A 17,242-nucleotide genomic window follows, 5' to 3' on the forward strand; every position below is an offset into this window, starting at 1 on the left:
ACCACAAGAGCAATGAAAAGTTAAAAAAGATATGCGGCGGAAAACATGGCCACCTGCGCTTTGATCGTGATCTGAAACCAAACACAGATTTATTTATTCTACCGATCTATGCCAATAACAAAGGGCAGGTCTTATTACGCTATTATTTATTAAAGTTTTATTTTGAAGTTCAATTCTATTCAATTTTTATTGCCCATACATGCATCGAAACTTAGATTTTGTGAGTTACAGCTGTTTCTGCTACGTGTGGAGTTTGATAATAAAACTTCAAAGATTCGAGCGTTCTCAATTTAAATTTGACGATTAACTCCATTTTGTACATATGACGCCATATATTCGCTAATTTAAAATACATTTTTATGTTTTTTTTTTCATTTGCTTCTGTTGGTTAGATACTTAGTGAACATTAAAATCGTTTACTTTTTATAGTAAAGACAAATAAATGAGCATATTTCAATGTAAGATATATGGAGATGTAGATACAATAATTACTTGTCCTAATTCAAGTGGGCAAATTCCTGAGTTACAGAAAGCAACAAAAATAAACATCATCGGAATATCGATCTGTAAACCTAAAAAATATCCATTCGTGTCCACACACAATGACAGCACCACATTTATATTCACGCTTGCACCCAGCAATTTAAAATGGATAAAAAAGTCCTTCCATGTTATCTCACTAACAAATCGAACGTTCCGATCCGAACTATGATAACGCACCTTCATCCAGTAACTGTAATATGTTCATGAATGTTTATTCAAATCACATCCTCGACGACTCGGAACCTTTTACGGTTCATCTTTTTTTAAGTTCTCAAATATTGGTTCTGGTCAAAGAATCGATTATTTGATTTACACTCGATTTGTCGGAAGTATGTCTGGCTTCTAAGAAAGGTGCTTGTTTAAGATACTGGTTTGATATACGAACAATGGATGCTGTGATTTTAATTCGTGTTTGCATAGATTATTTACTAAGTAGATATAAATATTTTCTTCTCTTACATAACTTTAGTATAAATTCTTATTTCATATATATTATTTAATATAGTCAAATTTAGGATAAATAATTCGGATATAATCTGATTTTAAACAACTTTTACAGTACACCAATAACTTCTTATGGATGATCGATTACAAAAATAAGGTTAGGATTTTTAATATACTCATTTATTTCTTAACTTCTGATTAGGCAAATATGAAGATAATAACAACTGACCACATTATATAAATCATATAGACTTTAACTATACAAAAAGCTAAAGAAATGTAGAACTGTTCTTTATTAACCATTATTTTTTACATTTCCGATATTATCTCACGTCGTATATCGTCCTTCGAATTCAAACTCGTCTCCATCCTATTTAAAGTCATTGTCTTAAGAAAGGGTTTAACTAAGGAATCTTGAACTGAATTTAATTCTTACGTAGTTTCGTTTGAGTCGAAATTAACAATTTTATTATCTCTCAGAGAAGTAAAACTACATTGAAAATAATTTTAACTCCTTGGTTCGTTTAAGCCATTTGAACTGATAAAAATGCAATCATGTGATTTGTTTGCAGCCATTTACTAATTTCTGTTTAGTCTAATTATTTAGTAGAGGAACTTTTACAGTTGTATTAGTATATATTTTGCTTTGTTGAATTATCCCGGTACGCTATATCAGGATTCATTGAAGGTTCTATTAGTTGCATCTTCTACTAATGGAGGATTAAAGCGGTAATGGAAAGGTTTATATCAAAGATTTACGTCTAGCTCGGAATCCTTTGCGGTTCTAATTCAAAGGTTGGCCCTAATTGAAAGTTATTCGGTGGAGTGACAGGGGCCCGTTAATAAGTCCATCGCTGGCCGCAGGCTGTATTGTGCTTTGTTACTTGTCAGATTAACGTGCCTCCCTTGGCGCCTTCGTCTAACTATGTAACAAACTAACATTGTCTAAAAGTCGGAATTTCTGCCTTCATTGTAGGGATAGCGGGAATAATGAGGAGGAATTTGTTGCTTTATTTACAATCAAATGTTTCACGTTGAGGGTATAGGAAATTAGTTCGGGTTTTAAGATCTGCAATGTGTGGAAAGTATTTATGTATGTATTACCGCAGATTATTTCTTTTTGATTATATATATCGAGTTTTTTTTATTATAAAAATCAGAAGCATATCAAATCATAAAAAGTATTAGCAAAGAAGCAAGAGACGTGTATCTGGATAGAGGTTTTTGGTATTCGAAACTTTGTCTACGTCATTAAAATCGCTGTTTTATTGAGATCTATAAAAATACTGTATAACTATTTATTATTTTCAAAAGAGCGAAGATGCGCAATGAAATAATAATCCTATTATATTTGAATGCTTAAAAGGCACATTTTCAATCACAATTTTGTAAGGAACAAACAATAACCCTGATATTGTCACAAAGCTCTCGATAAGTTACAGCTGTTGAAGTTCCCTTAATTTACTAAACATCGTTAATGACAGTCGTTCAACTGTTTCAAGTCAAATACATGTACTTATAGTTATTTATTATCTTATTAGCGATAGTCTTTATTGTACCCTCATAAAGTTCCAAATTGCAATGCTGAAACATGGCACCTTCTGAATCGGGAATGGTTATTATGAAGGCAGTATTATTAGTGACAATTTAAAGAAGTTATATATTATTATCCTTGCCTCTTTAATTCTATCAATTATAATGTATTCTTCCAATGACACTAATAAGTTTCATTGGTTGTTACTTAATTGGATTTACTTTAATGATAGATTGTAGGTATTTTAATAACGTAGAATAAATTTATATTTAAAGAAATTTCATTGGAAAAGTACATAAAGTAAAATAATTATTATGGGATAATTTTAATAATATAGCTATAGAAATAAAATGTGGTAATATTAAATTATATTCTCTGACATAGTAATTACAGATTGTGTTCAACAAAAAACCGTCTTCAATTGATCACAATTAATTAGTTTCATCAAAAACATAAGCTATTTTGATCTTAAAAACTAAACTCCTAAACCGATTTTGACAACATTTCTATGAGACCAATCTGTAAGTATCTTCTTTCAGATAAAAAAGCATTTTCCAAATCAGTTTAGAAATGACGTAGTTATGAGGTCACAAAATATAACCGAATTTGAGAAGCTTATTTATAAAGTCAGTTGCAAAGATATTTTATTTTTGAAAAAAGAATTTACTTCTTTGCAACAAAAAAGATCAAAGTTGTGGAGAAAATACTGTCGATTGTAATAAAAATTGTAAAAGTTAGTTCATAATTGTCAAAGACATTGTTTAACATGCATCAACTCCTTTTGGAAGCATCTTAAAAACACTTCCTCTTTTACATTATTATAAACATTTATTTTTCATCCAACTGCATATTTCACTAGTACTCATTGCTCTATCTAATATTTATCAAAGAACGCATATAATGTATGGTAAACAAACCAATACTTACAATTATGTTCCGACAAGACACAAGGTCACCATTCTTATCATTGACACATGACACACGACTTCTGGTATCTTTCAATGTGTCAAACAAGCAGTTACTCTCTCTGTGTCGTTATCTAGTAAGAAACTAAGAAACTGCAACTACTGTACATGATTCTGGTGCTTATTTATTGTAAATATCTTCATACATTTACAGATAAGCTCTTATTAATAAACGATATTGTTCTTTGTAACTACAGCCATAATTTCTAAAGGTATTATAATAATAATGACTATCTCCATATGAAGATAACTATTCATCCAAGACACATAATGAAGCGTTTTATTATTGCAGCTTATTCTGTGTTTATTATTATTATTTCAGCCGTTAGCTGTCCACTGCTAAATGTACACCTCCCTCATAAGGAGGATTTTGCCAGTAGTTTCCACGCTTGGCAGGCGGATTGGAAACCGCAGATAGCCTTTAGTGATGTTTTAAGATAAGTTACTGGCTATCTTTTGACCATTAAATTCCCTGAGTCGCCTCTTACGACACTTACGGGAAAGGAAGGGGTGGGCCATTGTATGCCGATATCATACGGCAATTATTAATTTATATTAACTTTACTCTATTATGATAAATGTCATATTTTTTTTTTATACAACTTAGAATGGCAAACAAGCTGATGGAAAGTGGTAACCGTCGCCTATAGACATGAGCAGTACCATGAACATAACAGAGTATACTGTTTCGCCCATGATACCCCTCATGCGTTGCCATTCCTGAGGACTCAGGTGTTATTCCTCTGTACCCAGTAAATTCACGCCATATCCCACCCTTCAAACCGAAACACAGCCATGTAAACACAACTGCTTCACGGTTGAAACACGAATGGGACAGAGGTACCCAAGCACTCGACTTTTGTACAAAGTCTCCCTCTGGTAAAAATATATAGGCACTTGGGTACTGGCGAGTTAAGTCCAATAAAAAAATGGCTACTTTACAGGCGAAAGTGGTAACCTATGTAATTATGGAAATGGATTCTGAGCTTGAAGAAGGCTGTGATATTAAACATAATACTGAATGCACCTAAGATTTCTCTGTGCACATTTTGATCCAAAAAGCCAGGGTATTTAATTTTCACAGTGATCTTAAAATATATTTTATCAAATGTAAAACAGAAATACATATTATTGCTTAAGCAATGAATCTTTTTAAAATTTCCCACACACCTCTAAACAACAAATTGATTGAGCACTGAATAAAAGTCTAAATTGTTTTAATACACCTAAATCAAACACATTTAAAGCTATTTACTTTCTAAGAATCGTCGTTTCTAATGTTGTAAATCGTAGTTCGACAATGGGTATATAAAATGCCCAATATCACTAGACCTATTTCCCCCTTCTCAACAATGAAGGATTCAAGATGTCTAAGGGAATTTATTGGAGTGTTAGAAGCTCAAATTATATTGGCCGATGAGTTAGCTTCGACGGTTAATATATCGTTACTCAGTTTGTGTTGTGCATAGTTATTAAACACACGTCTATCGTTAAGGTCAATGCACTCTTATTGTTAATGGTACTGATAGGGTCTCTTAGCAATAAAAAATGTTATTTTTATAACCTCATTTGCAAGTGTGGCACTGAGTAATCCAGTTGAAACTATATTAGGCTCATTTTGAATCAAATGTACTTTTAAATGACTAAAATTAGAAGTGTGTTTGATTATTTTTATTTTTGTTACACAATAACGTAATCGATTTTGATAGTAATAATAATAATAAGTGTGGCGTCCACCGAAATTATTCTAATCGTTTTGTCGGTGAACGGTCTCATCCAAACTAGTCTGGAACAACATCTCAGACAGTTGAGATTCCGAGGCGGCTCACTTAGTACTACTTACTACACGTTTTCAGTAACAGAAAGACTGTAATACATCAGTGCAATCTCTTCTAAATGAAGTTTTTTAGTGGGGAAAATTAAATGGCCATCTTGCTGCGCTATTGGTTTATGCCATGTTGTGTTATGAGTGATGAGGTTGATGAATTAGTCAGGTTCATTGCAACTAATTTACCAAGACTTGCCTACGATGGTTTCTAAGGCCTCACTAGGAATCATCCTGGTTAATTTTTTTTGGAGGTCCGTCTTGTGGAGTATATTATTAGAATAAACCACAATGTGGGAATCGTATGAATGTCGGTCTGACAGGATTTTTTTTATACAACTTAGAATGGCAAACAAGCTGCCGACTCATCTGATGGAAAGTGGTAACCGTCGCCTATAGACATGAGCAGTACCATGGACATAACAGAGTGTACTGTTTCGCCCATGATACCCCTCAAGCGTCGCCATTCCTGAGGACTCAGATGTTATTCCTCTGTACCCAGTAAATTCGTGCCGTATCCCACCCTTTAAACCGAAACACAGTCATGCAAACACAACTGCTTCACGATTAAAACACGAATGGGACAGAGGTAGCCGATCAATCGACTTTTGTACAAAATCTCCCTCTGGTAAAGGATATATTGTTAGCAATGAGGTTGTAAGACCCCACTATTAAATAAAAACCCTTTCCCCGAATAAATCAGTTTAAGAAAACAAAATGGCAAATACTATACAACATTTTCTTTAACCGTTATTAATTTTAAATAGAGAAATATTTTTTTTATTATTAACTGAATTATTATAGATAGATAGATAGATAGATACTCTTTTTTGTTTCCGCCAAAAGATTACAACAGTAAACTTATTCTCGATATATACAATTACAAGAAATAATCACAGTGAGAAAACAATAGGCGACCTTATCGCTAAAAGCGATCTCTTCCAGCCAACCTTTGGATGGAGAGGAGTAATTTATTATTATTTACATTTTTGGTATAATTTTCATATAAAGTTCACCTTTATCATGTCAGCTTTTAACTGTCCACTGCTGAACATAATCTCTCTTTGGAGGGGAGTAGCTTTTAGAGGGTCCCTGTAGTTGCTATGCTTGGCTGGCGGATTAGCAGCCGCAAATGTTTTAAACATTAGCAGGCTTCGGAAATGTTTTAAGAGAGACACTGCTGCTCAACTCTCGCCCTTCTTTAGTTGCCTCTAACGTCACCTATGGGAATGGAAGGGGTGGTCTATTCTATGCCGGAACCACACGGCAAGTTTATATATACTAATATACAAGTTTATATAAACTGCGCAGAGATGTTGCATCTCTGTGCATCTTCTATCGAATTTATCATGGGGAGTGTTCTGAGGAATTGTTCGGATTGATACCTGCTGCTGATTTTCACCACCGTACAACCCGCCACAAACTAAAGTTTCATCCCAATCACCTGGACGAGTGGCGGTCCTCCACCGTGCGTTTTTCAAGGCACTTTCTTCCACGCATAACCATTCTTTAGAATCAACTTCCAGCAGCAGTATTTCCGAACCGATACGACAACATAACCTTCAAGAAAAGAGCATATTCCTTTTTAAAAGGCCGGCAGCACACCTGCAATACCGCTGGTGTTGTGGGTGATCATGGGCGGCGGTAGTCACTTACTACCAGGTGAGCCGCAAGCTCGTTTACCCCCTGTGTTGTAAAAAAATATATATATAAAATTGCATAAGTAGAATTCATTCGAGCGCCGCACAATTTCTTAATACAGATCATATAGAAAGCATTCAATAGTCCATCCATTTTCTATTGAATGGCATCATCAATTATATTTTCTGTTCCATTATTCTCTGATTCTAGATGTTAATTTATTTATATGTTGCAAGAAACTCTGTAGCCGTCAAATACATTATATAGTTTTATGTAATTTTGCAATTACACGTTGAAAGGTAACATTACTGCGGTGCTGATTTGTTCCTTTATAGAATTTACGATGTTAATGAATCAAGTCTTACAATTTATGACCTAATGGTGTTTGTAAATAAATTAAAGCTGAATCTTATTGGAAATATGACTGACTGCTGCAGAAATAAATTACTATTTGTGTCATTAGATAATATAGTGTTTATTATACAATTATGTAGTGTATAATTTAAAATTTAATTTATATTTTTAAATTTTTTAATGTTATATTGGATTAAATAGATATTTAAAAGAAAATACGATACTCGGCAAAATTATCTAAATAATAATTTAATTAAGTATATGCTAGTGACGATTGGTGTTAAACTTGGTTTCACAAAATAAGAGAGCACTGATGCCTGTAGCACAGGTGCAAAACCTAGTTTAGGCATACAGGGTCCTCACTTTACAAGGCGCCTGAAACAAATTGCTGTTTAGCGACAAGGACGCCTACCGTTGCATATTTATCTTACATTTGTATAATATTTTGAATATTATTTTAATTTATTATTATTTATTTTATTATTAATACTAGTAAGAAACTCAAATCAAGCTATCTTCTTACCTAATAAACGGTTGTTTTTCTTTATAACTGACATAGTTATTGAAATTTATTTTATAAAACTAATACATTTCACAGTATCAGAAAAAAATAAATAATGATCAGTCCCATTCATGATCCGAATATTAACAAAACTTAATTTGTATAATTAAGTTTTGTTAATATTATTCCTTTTTGTTTGTGCACATATTGTTAATCTTTGTAACTAGTATAATTTGTAATTTATAAACTCAATAAACAAATATTATTATATTTTAATTATTAATTATTACGAGTATGTATGATTATTAATTATTTATTATTATTATTAATTATTACGAGTATGTATGATTCTTGAAAAATACAAGATATTGAACATTTGTAATGCTGCTGTCATCATCATCGTCATATTAGCTAACTGTTCACTGCTGAATATAAACGTCCTCCATATGGGTGAATGGACTCGTAGGTACAGGCTATGGTGATTCATTTACCATCAGGTAAGCCGCATGCTCGCACACGCAACTCGCAACGCTTACACAAAAAAATTGTCACGAAAATTATTAAAATAATTGATAAGAATAGATTTTTTTTATGCAATTTAAAATGGCAAATCAGCTGACGGCCCACCTGATGGAAAGTGGTAATCGTCGCCTACAGACATGAGCAGTACCATGGACGTAGCAGAGTATAGTGTTTCGCCCATGATACTCTCCATGCGTTGCCATTTCTGAGAACTCAGGTGTTATTCCTCTGTACCCTGTAAATTTACTGCCATATCCCACTTTTCAAACTGAAACATAACCATGCAGACACAATTGCTTCACGATAGAAACAAGAATGGGACAGAGGTGCCCAAGCAATCGACTTTTGTACAAAGTCTCCCTCTAGTATTTAGAGCAGATGTACAAATAAAACGAATAGAAAAAAAAACCTGTTAAGGTATTGAACAGTACAATGGTGGTTTTACTCCTAGAAGAAATAACTTCCAGTTAATGCAGAAAGCACGGAAATAATTTTCCATTGTGCATTATTATAATTTAGTAACAAAATATAAGTGTTACAATAATAAGGAAAAACTTTTCCTATTAGTTTCGACGTAATTACATTTGACCCAACACAAACCAACTTGAATATCAACCACAAACATACCTTGTCCTACTTTTTCAATCGAAAAACTCTAATTAAAACTGGAACATTACTACTAATTATCGCTACAAATAATGTTTAGCATAGTTAGAGCTTTGCTTATTGATCGAGGTTTGGTTCCCGCTACCAACGCGGTATGCATGATAATGTAGTTTTTTCCCTTTTGTTTTAGTCGGCCATGTTTTTTTCGCGTTTCGTTAAAATATATTAATGCGATAAATTGATACATATTTAAAGTGTTTTTTTTTTCTTAGGGTATTCCCTATTACCGTATACCCTTGTAATGTAATGTAATGTAATGTAAATACGACTCCATTTTCCGCATTTAGCCTCTCATTTGGGCCGTTGTGCGTATGAGTCGTGGTTAGTACAGCCAATCTAGCTCCGCTCAGAAGCACAGAAGCTTCTTGGGATCTTCACAGGCCTCACGGAGCGACCTCACCGTTCCGAGGATTTCTAAACGTTGATAGACCACAGCTTCACATTCCAGTTTCTTCAGCGTCGAAACAGCCTTGACATAGAGGGCTGTCTGTGGCTCCTATTGTGTATAAATGTTTGTTTAATGGACAATGTTATTTGTTATGGCCTGTTATTGTCCCTATTATTATTTTGAGGTTTTTCCTACCTAGATGTAATAAACGTTTTGACAGTCGTTGATTCAACGTGGGTACGGCCAATTTTGATTGTCTGCAATCAGTAGCCTGTATCCATCTTTGGTTTTGTATGTCAGCGGATCTTTGACGAATCCATATTCGAAATTGCGAGAACGGAAGAGGAAGAAGTGGATACGGGCCTGCCACCTTCGTTCCTGAGCCTCTTTTAGCTAGTTCGTCTGCGGCATCATTACCATAAGATCCACTGTGCTCTCTTATCCACTGGAGGATTACTCGGTTATTGGAAGATATCTTATCCAGTGAATGGTGGCATTCAATTATTAATTTGTTGTTTGTCTTGTTGTTTCGTAATGCTTTTAGTACTGCTGCGCTGTCAGATAAGAATCTAATGCTAAAACCATTTATTCCTAGCTTATGTACAGCTGCAGCAGCCTCGGTTATTGCTACACATTCGCATTGGAACCGTATACCCTTTCCCTAAATTTTGGGAGCCTTATACACTAAGTTAAAGAAATACCGGAATAATAATGGAAGCCGTGTGTGCCTCGGCATAGAATGGGCCACTTTTTTCTTTCCCATGAGTGTCGTAAGAGGCGACTAGGGCAACTTAATGGTAGATAAATGGCCGTCCCTAACTGCGCTTGCCAAACCGCTTGCCGAACGTGGCAACTACTGGCAAAACCTCTCTTATGGCCTAAATTCAGCAATGTAAAGTTAACGGTTGAAATGATGATGGCAAAGTAGCCTACAAGAGATGAATGTCGCAGAAGCTTTGTACTCAGCAGTGGATAAATGGATGATGGAAAGTGGTAACCGTCGCCTATAGATATGAGCAGTGCCATGGATATAACAGAGTATTCTTTTTTTTTTTTTTTTTTTACAACACAGGGGGCAAACGAGCATGCGGCTCACCTGATGGTAAGTGACTACCGCCGCCCATGATCACCCACAACACCAGCGGCATTGCAGGTGTGCTGCCGGCCTTTTAAAAAGGAATATACTCTTTTCTTGAAGGTTATGTTGTCGTATCGGTTCGGAAATACTGCTGCTGGAAGTTGATTCTAAAGAATGGTTGTGCGTGGAAGAAAGTGCCTTGAAAAACGCACGGTGGAAGACCGCCACTCGTCCAGATGATTGGGATGAAACTTTAGTTTGTGGCGGGTTGTACGGTGGTGAAAATCAGCAGCAGGTATCAATCCGAACAATTCCTCAGAACACTCCCCATGATAAATTCGGTAGAAGATGCACAGAGATGCAACATCTCTGCGCAGTTTCAGTGGATCAAGTCGGACAGTAAGGCGTTGACTATCGATAATTCGAGCCGCCCGACTCTGAATGCGGTCTTACGGAAGGAGTTGGTACTGTGGCGCTCCTGCCCACAGGTGAGAACAGTATTCCATATGCGGCCTGACTTGGGCTTTATATAATTTCAGGCGGTGTTCTGGCATGAAATATCGTCGTTCTGTTTCGCCCATAATACTCCCCATGCGTTGCCATTTCTTAGGACTCAGGTGTTATTCCTCTGTACTCTGTAAATTCACGACATATCTCACCCTTAAAATCGAAACACAGCCATGTAAACACACCGGCTTCACGGTAGAAACACGAATGGGAGAGAGGTACCCAAGCAATTGACTTTTGTACAAAGTCTCCCTCTGGTATACTGGTACTGGTAGGGAGTTACCATTGCATTATCATCCCATAAAAAATGACAACTAGTGACTGCATGTGATTGATTTACAACTATATTAAAGATGATTAAATGTAAACACAGTGTTGCACGGTACGAAGGTTATTTACGACTGGTAACACAGAGGAATATAACGTGATTTAATCTAGGCACAGTATGAACTTGCCACGCGAACTGGGTCGATTGAGTCACAAATTAACACTACATCGCAGTTGCAATACAGTGCTTCATTGTTCAGAGTTTGATAATTGCTTCATTACTAAGTAGATACAGGATATTGTACTCGTATGATGCCAGTATTTTTTTTACATCACGCTCATCCGGCCAGAGAAGGGATTGTTAGTAATAATAATATTTATTGAAACCCAAAAATATGTTTCTTTTTATGGATGATAGTGGAATGATGGCCCTGCCTGCATTATCGGTATACGCTGGCGGGATACCAGTGATAGATGATAGATAAGCATGAAAGCAGGTCAGTTAGCCCATCGTGACGAATTTCACAAGAATTAACCACAATGGTTTTCAGGGGAACCACGTGGAGGTCGACCTGATAGGGTATATTATTAGCAACGGGGCTGTTAGACTCCATTACTCCTCCTACTCCATCCTTTCCTTCCTAAAAGACATGTAAGAATTATACATTTTGTTCCCAAAACTTCGCTAGGATTCCCTGTGTCGTGAAGTCATGGGCTTTCTTCTGCTAACAAATCTTATTAAATAATTTATGATAGGACCACATGGTAATAAAATGGCAACTTTGCCTATATCTAGAATAAACCACCTATATTATCAATCTCTATGATGATTAATCTCAATAGATATTATTTTTATTTAATTTAATTAACAAGTACAATATTAGTTAAGCATGGATGTTTAATTTATCTGCAGTATTTTTAATAATTTCGCGGCACTACACTTTTTTATTGCCACAACACACACACACACACATACACACACTCACACATACACACACATACGCACGCACGCACGCAAGCATGCACGCACACACGCAAGCACGCAGGCACGCACGCACGTACGAACGCACGCACACACACACACACATGCCTGAGACGCCTGCCCTCTGGTGTGAATGCAGTGCAACAAGATAATGTGACTTTGGCACGGGAAAAGAAACATCGACCTGCACAGCAGTTTTTGAAAATATCACTAATCTTCAGTTTATTTGGGGTGAGTTTAGGTAATATTTATTATTTTTATTGTTTATATTTATATGTATACGTATACATATAAATCGAAGAAAATAGACAACGATAAGCGAATTACGCGAGCCTTGAATCAGCAACCTAAGTGTGAAATAAAGTAGGTGATGAAAGTCAATATTCCACAGAAATTCGTTTATATAATAATGGACGACTTACTTAGTTGTGTTTGCATGGCTGTATTTCAATTTGATGAATAGAATATGACAGTGAGATTACAAGGTATAGGGATATAACACCTAAGTTCTCAAAAATGGTAACGCATGGAGGGTATCATGAGCGAAACAGTATACTCTGTTATGTAAATTAAGATAAAAATAGACATACAAACAAATAGTACATCAGTTAAAATAGATGTTAGATAATTATTCTAATTCATTAACACATACAATTATGAGTCAAGATGTACAGTTAAATAAACCCAACTACAGTAATTGCACGACCAACGAAAATGGTTTTAAATTATTCAAAATTAAACTGAACTCCGCGAGAGTTCAAGCAAGCAGTTATATTTGAACCGTTCATTATAAGTTCGTCTACCGCAGCGTTTAATTGTTAGAATTCTAATTACTAATGGGTGCTAATAATAAAGAGATTATTAATCTCTCTTATAGTCGCTCTAACATTCTCAGCGATTTGTCAACCGACTTCAGAAAGAAGGAGATTTTCAAATCGGTTGTATTTTTTATGTTTATTACCTCGTAATTCTTCGTATAAATATTTAAAATTTTGGATTTAGATATCATAATCTTGGTATTAAAAAGTAAATAGAATAAGTGTCGTACGTGTTAACCAAGATGTTACCACAACACCAAATTTCTCCAAAATCTGTATTTAGTTCCATCAAATCACACCAGTACTTAAATACCTCGAGTATCTCTGCACATTCTAAAGATTGACTAATTGAGAACGCCTATAGCATAAAGTTCGTTTTTTGCACCACATTTAGTTTGCCAGTAAAGTTTCAATAAATAAATATACCTAAATATGGATATGTCGACTGTATAAAGATATAGGTATATAAAATATTTGAGAAAATATTCCCAGACTCGGTTGCCCTAATAGTATTCGACATTCAGAATGCCTTTCCTCCCCTGGGAAATAGTATGCACGGAAATATACTTATATTTCCATTCTCTTTCACAGTTTTGCAGCTTCCAAGGAAGTGTTAGATTTCCTATGGGAGTACACTTAGATTTTGTAATTTGTGATGCATATTGAAATAGCATTGATTGAAAAAAATAGAGCAATTATCTAGTTATAAACCTCTTATAGACTTTACTGCCATTTTAAGCTTTAAATAAATACACATTTCAAATGAATATTATAAATGATAATAGCCGGATTGAAACGAATTTAGAATAAGTAGTTCCAAGTATCTTGACATGACATGACGATTTTTTAAAGAGCATAGTAGAAGGAAAAATAGAGGGAAAAAAAGGAAGAGGAAGACCGAGTAATAAGTACATGGGACAGATAAAAGAAACATTAGTTGTCATGTCGTATAGGAAGATCAAAGCTATGATCTGGGATAGAACTGGCTGGAAGAAGATGCATGAATAAGTTGCACCCACAAAAGGAAACTCTTAAATGAAAAGAAAGAGAGTTCCAAGTATTACTAAAGTTCTTCAACCAAAAATTGAATCGTGAAATTACCTAGTTATAATACAATAAACATTTATACTTATTAGATTCTTAAAATTTGCACGCCTAATTATGGCGAAATATATGGACTTATACTTATTGTTAACATCTATAAATAATAGATGTTTTTTACCATGTTTCTTGTAAATAAATATTCGTTCATTCATTCCTTTATAGACTTCACAGCCATCTTAAGCTTCAAGTACACACACATGAAAAATATAATCAGCCATATATAAAATAGCCAGATTCGAATCAATTTAGAATAGGTAGTTTAAAATATTACTAAATTTCTTGAAGCAAAAATCAAACCTAAACAATTTAAGAGTTTACTCAGCATAAAAAAAAAACAAAGATTTTAATTGCTAATATTTTACCAAACTAGGTATTATAGTCCAGTGTCCATATAACTGATTAGTTATTTAGAATTATTTTGTTCAATTCCACTACCATTAGTAATTAAACAAAATAATTCTAATAAATTAACCAGTAATTTAAATCGTGAAGAAGTATATAGGACTGACAATGCATTAAACCCAATCTATTGTAAAAAGAATTATCAAAATCAATTCAGCATAGACGAAGATATTGCACAAAGTATTGATGTACATAAAGATAGAAAAGAATAGAAAACTTCTTTCTAAAATTACTAAAAAAACCTAATTTCTTTTCTACATATGAAGCCCAATAGATAAAATATTGCAGTACCTTAGAATTTAAAAGCACACAAATCACAATAAGATTTCTTTTAATAACACACTGAGTGTATAGTTTTACGTCTTCAATACAAGAGGCCTAATACGAGCGAGTCTAGGTCATAGGTAATATGTACGGACTGGAATATTCACATTGGTGGGTTATACAAAGCAAACTTTGTTATAATTCGTGGAAGGTGATCTTTTTAATCCCTCTGTTTCTTTTTAAAGTCACTTGAAAATTATGCTGCTTAATAATACATTCAAATTGCAAAACAATCTGATGGACACTATAACGGCTTGACAGGATAAAAAACATTCATGACTCTAATCCCAGATGAATTAATCTGGGTAATTTTGTTTATTGTTGCTCGTATGAGAATTTAACATGACAGGGGTAATTCTAGCACAATATCGTGGTTTAATTTATGTATATTGATATTTATAGGTATGTATTCAGAAAGACTTAAAAGTAGCAAGTACTTCAATCGTCAGCTATGAAACAAAGCAAATTATTTTTAATACCTATTCTAAATCTAATTGCAAAGTCATTGATAATAATGATTGGAGATTAAATACATAGTTTTTTTTCTCTAATGTTCAAATCAGATAACACGAATAAAACAATAACTGGATGACTTATGAATTATTTATGCATATTTATAGCTCAATTTTAATAGGATTAATTTTTAGCATACTATTAATTATGTAGATAGTTCAATCTGTGATAAATCTCCATTATATAAACATGTTTATACATTTGCTGTTTATGAATATTTATATATTTGCAGTGAAAAATCCAAAATCAATATGTTGAAAATAGATATCATTAACATTGACCATGTTAATATTTATTATATGTATTTCGTTGATTTTACTTTATTGATCTAATTAGAATAATTATACAATATTAACATACCTACTTGTACAATAATCAGTCTATTACCCTAAAGTTGTCTTGAAAAGATTGCTCTCAGCAATGAGATCGCCTTATTGTACTTCTACAAATGTATCGTTATATTTATTAATCGTCTTGCCCATTCCTAATACTGTATAATATAAATAAAGCACACTCATTCATTCATTCATTTATTCATTATATACATATAATAAATTATGTAAGCATTGCAATTTCATTAAACATTTTGCAGTTCTCAAAAATCATTTCGAACATTACTATTTTAATTAGGTCATTGTATGTCCAATTATTAATTAGTAAAATATAAACAAATTTAAGGAATTAGTTTTATAAACTTGAGTTAAAAATTAAGGAAATCTAGTAAGTGTATAAATAATATTTGTTGTAACTGTGAAGGTCATTATCTCTGAAATAGTCCCAATGACAGAAGCAAAAACAAGTATTAAATTCGATACCGGCGAACGAGATTTCACAGAAATCGAATTAATAAAAAAAAATTATCAAAACATTCAGATCAAATCCAGAATCAGATATAACCATAACAAATCATTTTCATTACACGCAGATATATTAAAAAGAAACTCACATTAACCAGAAAGTTATCCTCAATTTTGTTGTACAAGAAAAAAAAAACTGACAACACCTTCACAACGGCATTATAGAATCTATAGAACTTTTTGCTGCACAAACACAAAAAAAAATGTACGTGGCCACGAGCCGCGAGAGATACGAACGGGCAGTTGGAACGCGTTCACGTGCTGGTAGCTTTAATACGACTGTCGCTTGAGAGTGGATGATTGGAGTTGTATTCTTAGGAGACACATGCATTTCTGTGTCGAACACTGTGTTTAGGACATGTAGGGAATCGGTATGCAGTTTGATTGTATACAAATTATGAATGTAAAGGTTGATGTATATGTTTGTTCTGCAAGTAGAAATAATGTCCAGCAAAACAAGATATCACTTCGTCGCGTTAAATAGTAAATTCACAAAGCCTAAGTTGTTTTGTTGCAAATACACATAATTGTAGCCCTATGGATTGTAATAGCAATATTTTCTTTTTATTGAACTCAAGTGTTTTTATTATAGTAATATGAATTTAGTAATTTAAGATGTTTTTAATTCTTAAAAAGAGTACAAATAATAATTAAATTGTTATATAGTTATGGCGACGTGTTTGCAAATTTAGTAACAAATAAATTTGTTACTAAATCTATTATCACAAAACTTAAAGACAAATAAACATTTATCAATAAATATCTAACATTCTGATACACATTCCTTTGAATAGTTTGTTTTAGAGAAAAAAAGAAGATAAAAATAAAAAATAAGAAACATCATACATTTATTTATAAAATTTAATAAAAAAACTTCTTGACTCTTTGTGGATGTATAAAAAAAGGTTATAAATATTAATTCCGTGTCTACAGCAGGAAAACAGTTTTGTGTTGTTTTTGCTCTATGTCTCGGGCATGCGCGGTCGGCTACTGATTGGAGACAGAG

The 17,242-nt window shown here is 33.6% G+C and overlaps 1 protein-coding gene across 1 annotated transcript in view; it reads right to left on the reverse strand.

Moving 5' to 3' along the window:
• The window catches only part of LOC113511618 (netrin receptor UNC5C-like), a 136,741-nt gene extending 120,231 nt beyond the window's left edge, over nt 1-16,510 (reverse strand). The window contains exon 1 of the mRNA XM_052894511.1: nt 16,326-16,510. The gene's annotated coding sequence lies outside the window, so the exon portion shown is untranslated. The remainder of the gene's footprint in view (nt 1-16,325) is intronic.
• Nucleotides 16,511-17,242: the final 732 nt, after the last annotated feature.

This window comes from Galleria mellonella, unplaced genomic scaffold (genome assembly GCF_026898425.1).
Source record: "Galleria mellonella isolate WM207_F2 unplaced genomic scaffold, CSIRO_AGI_GalMel_v1 utg213, whole genome shotgun sequence".
Lineage (NCBI taxonomy): Eukaryota > Metazoa > Arthropoda > Insecta > Lepidoptera > Pyralidae > Galleria > Galleria mellonella.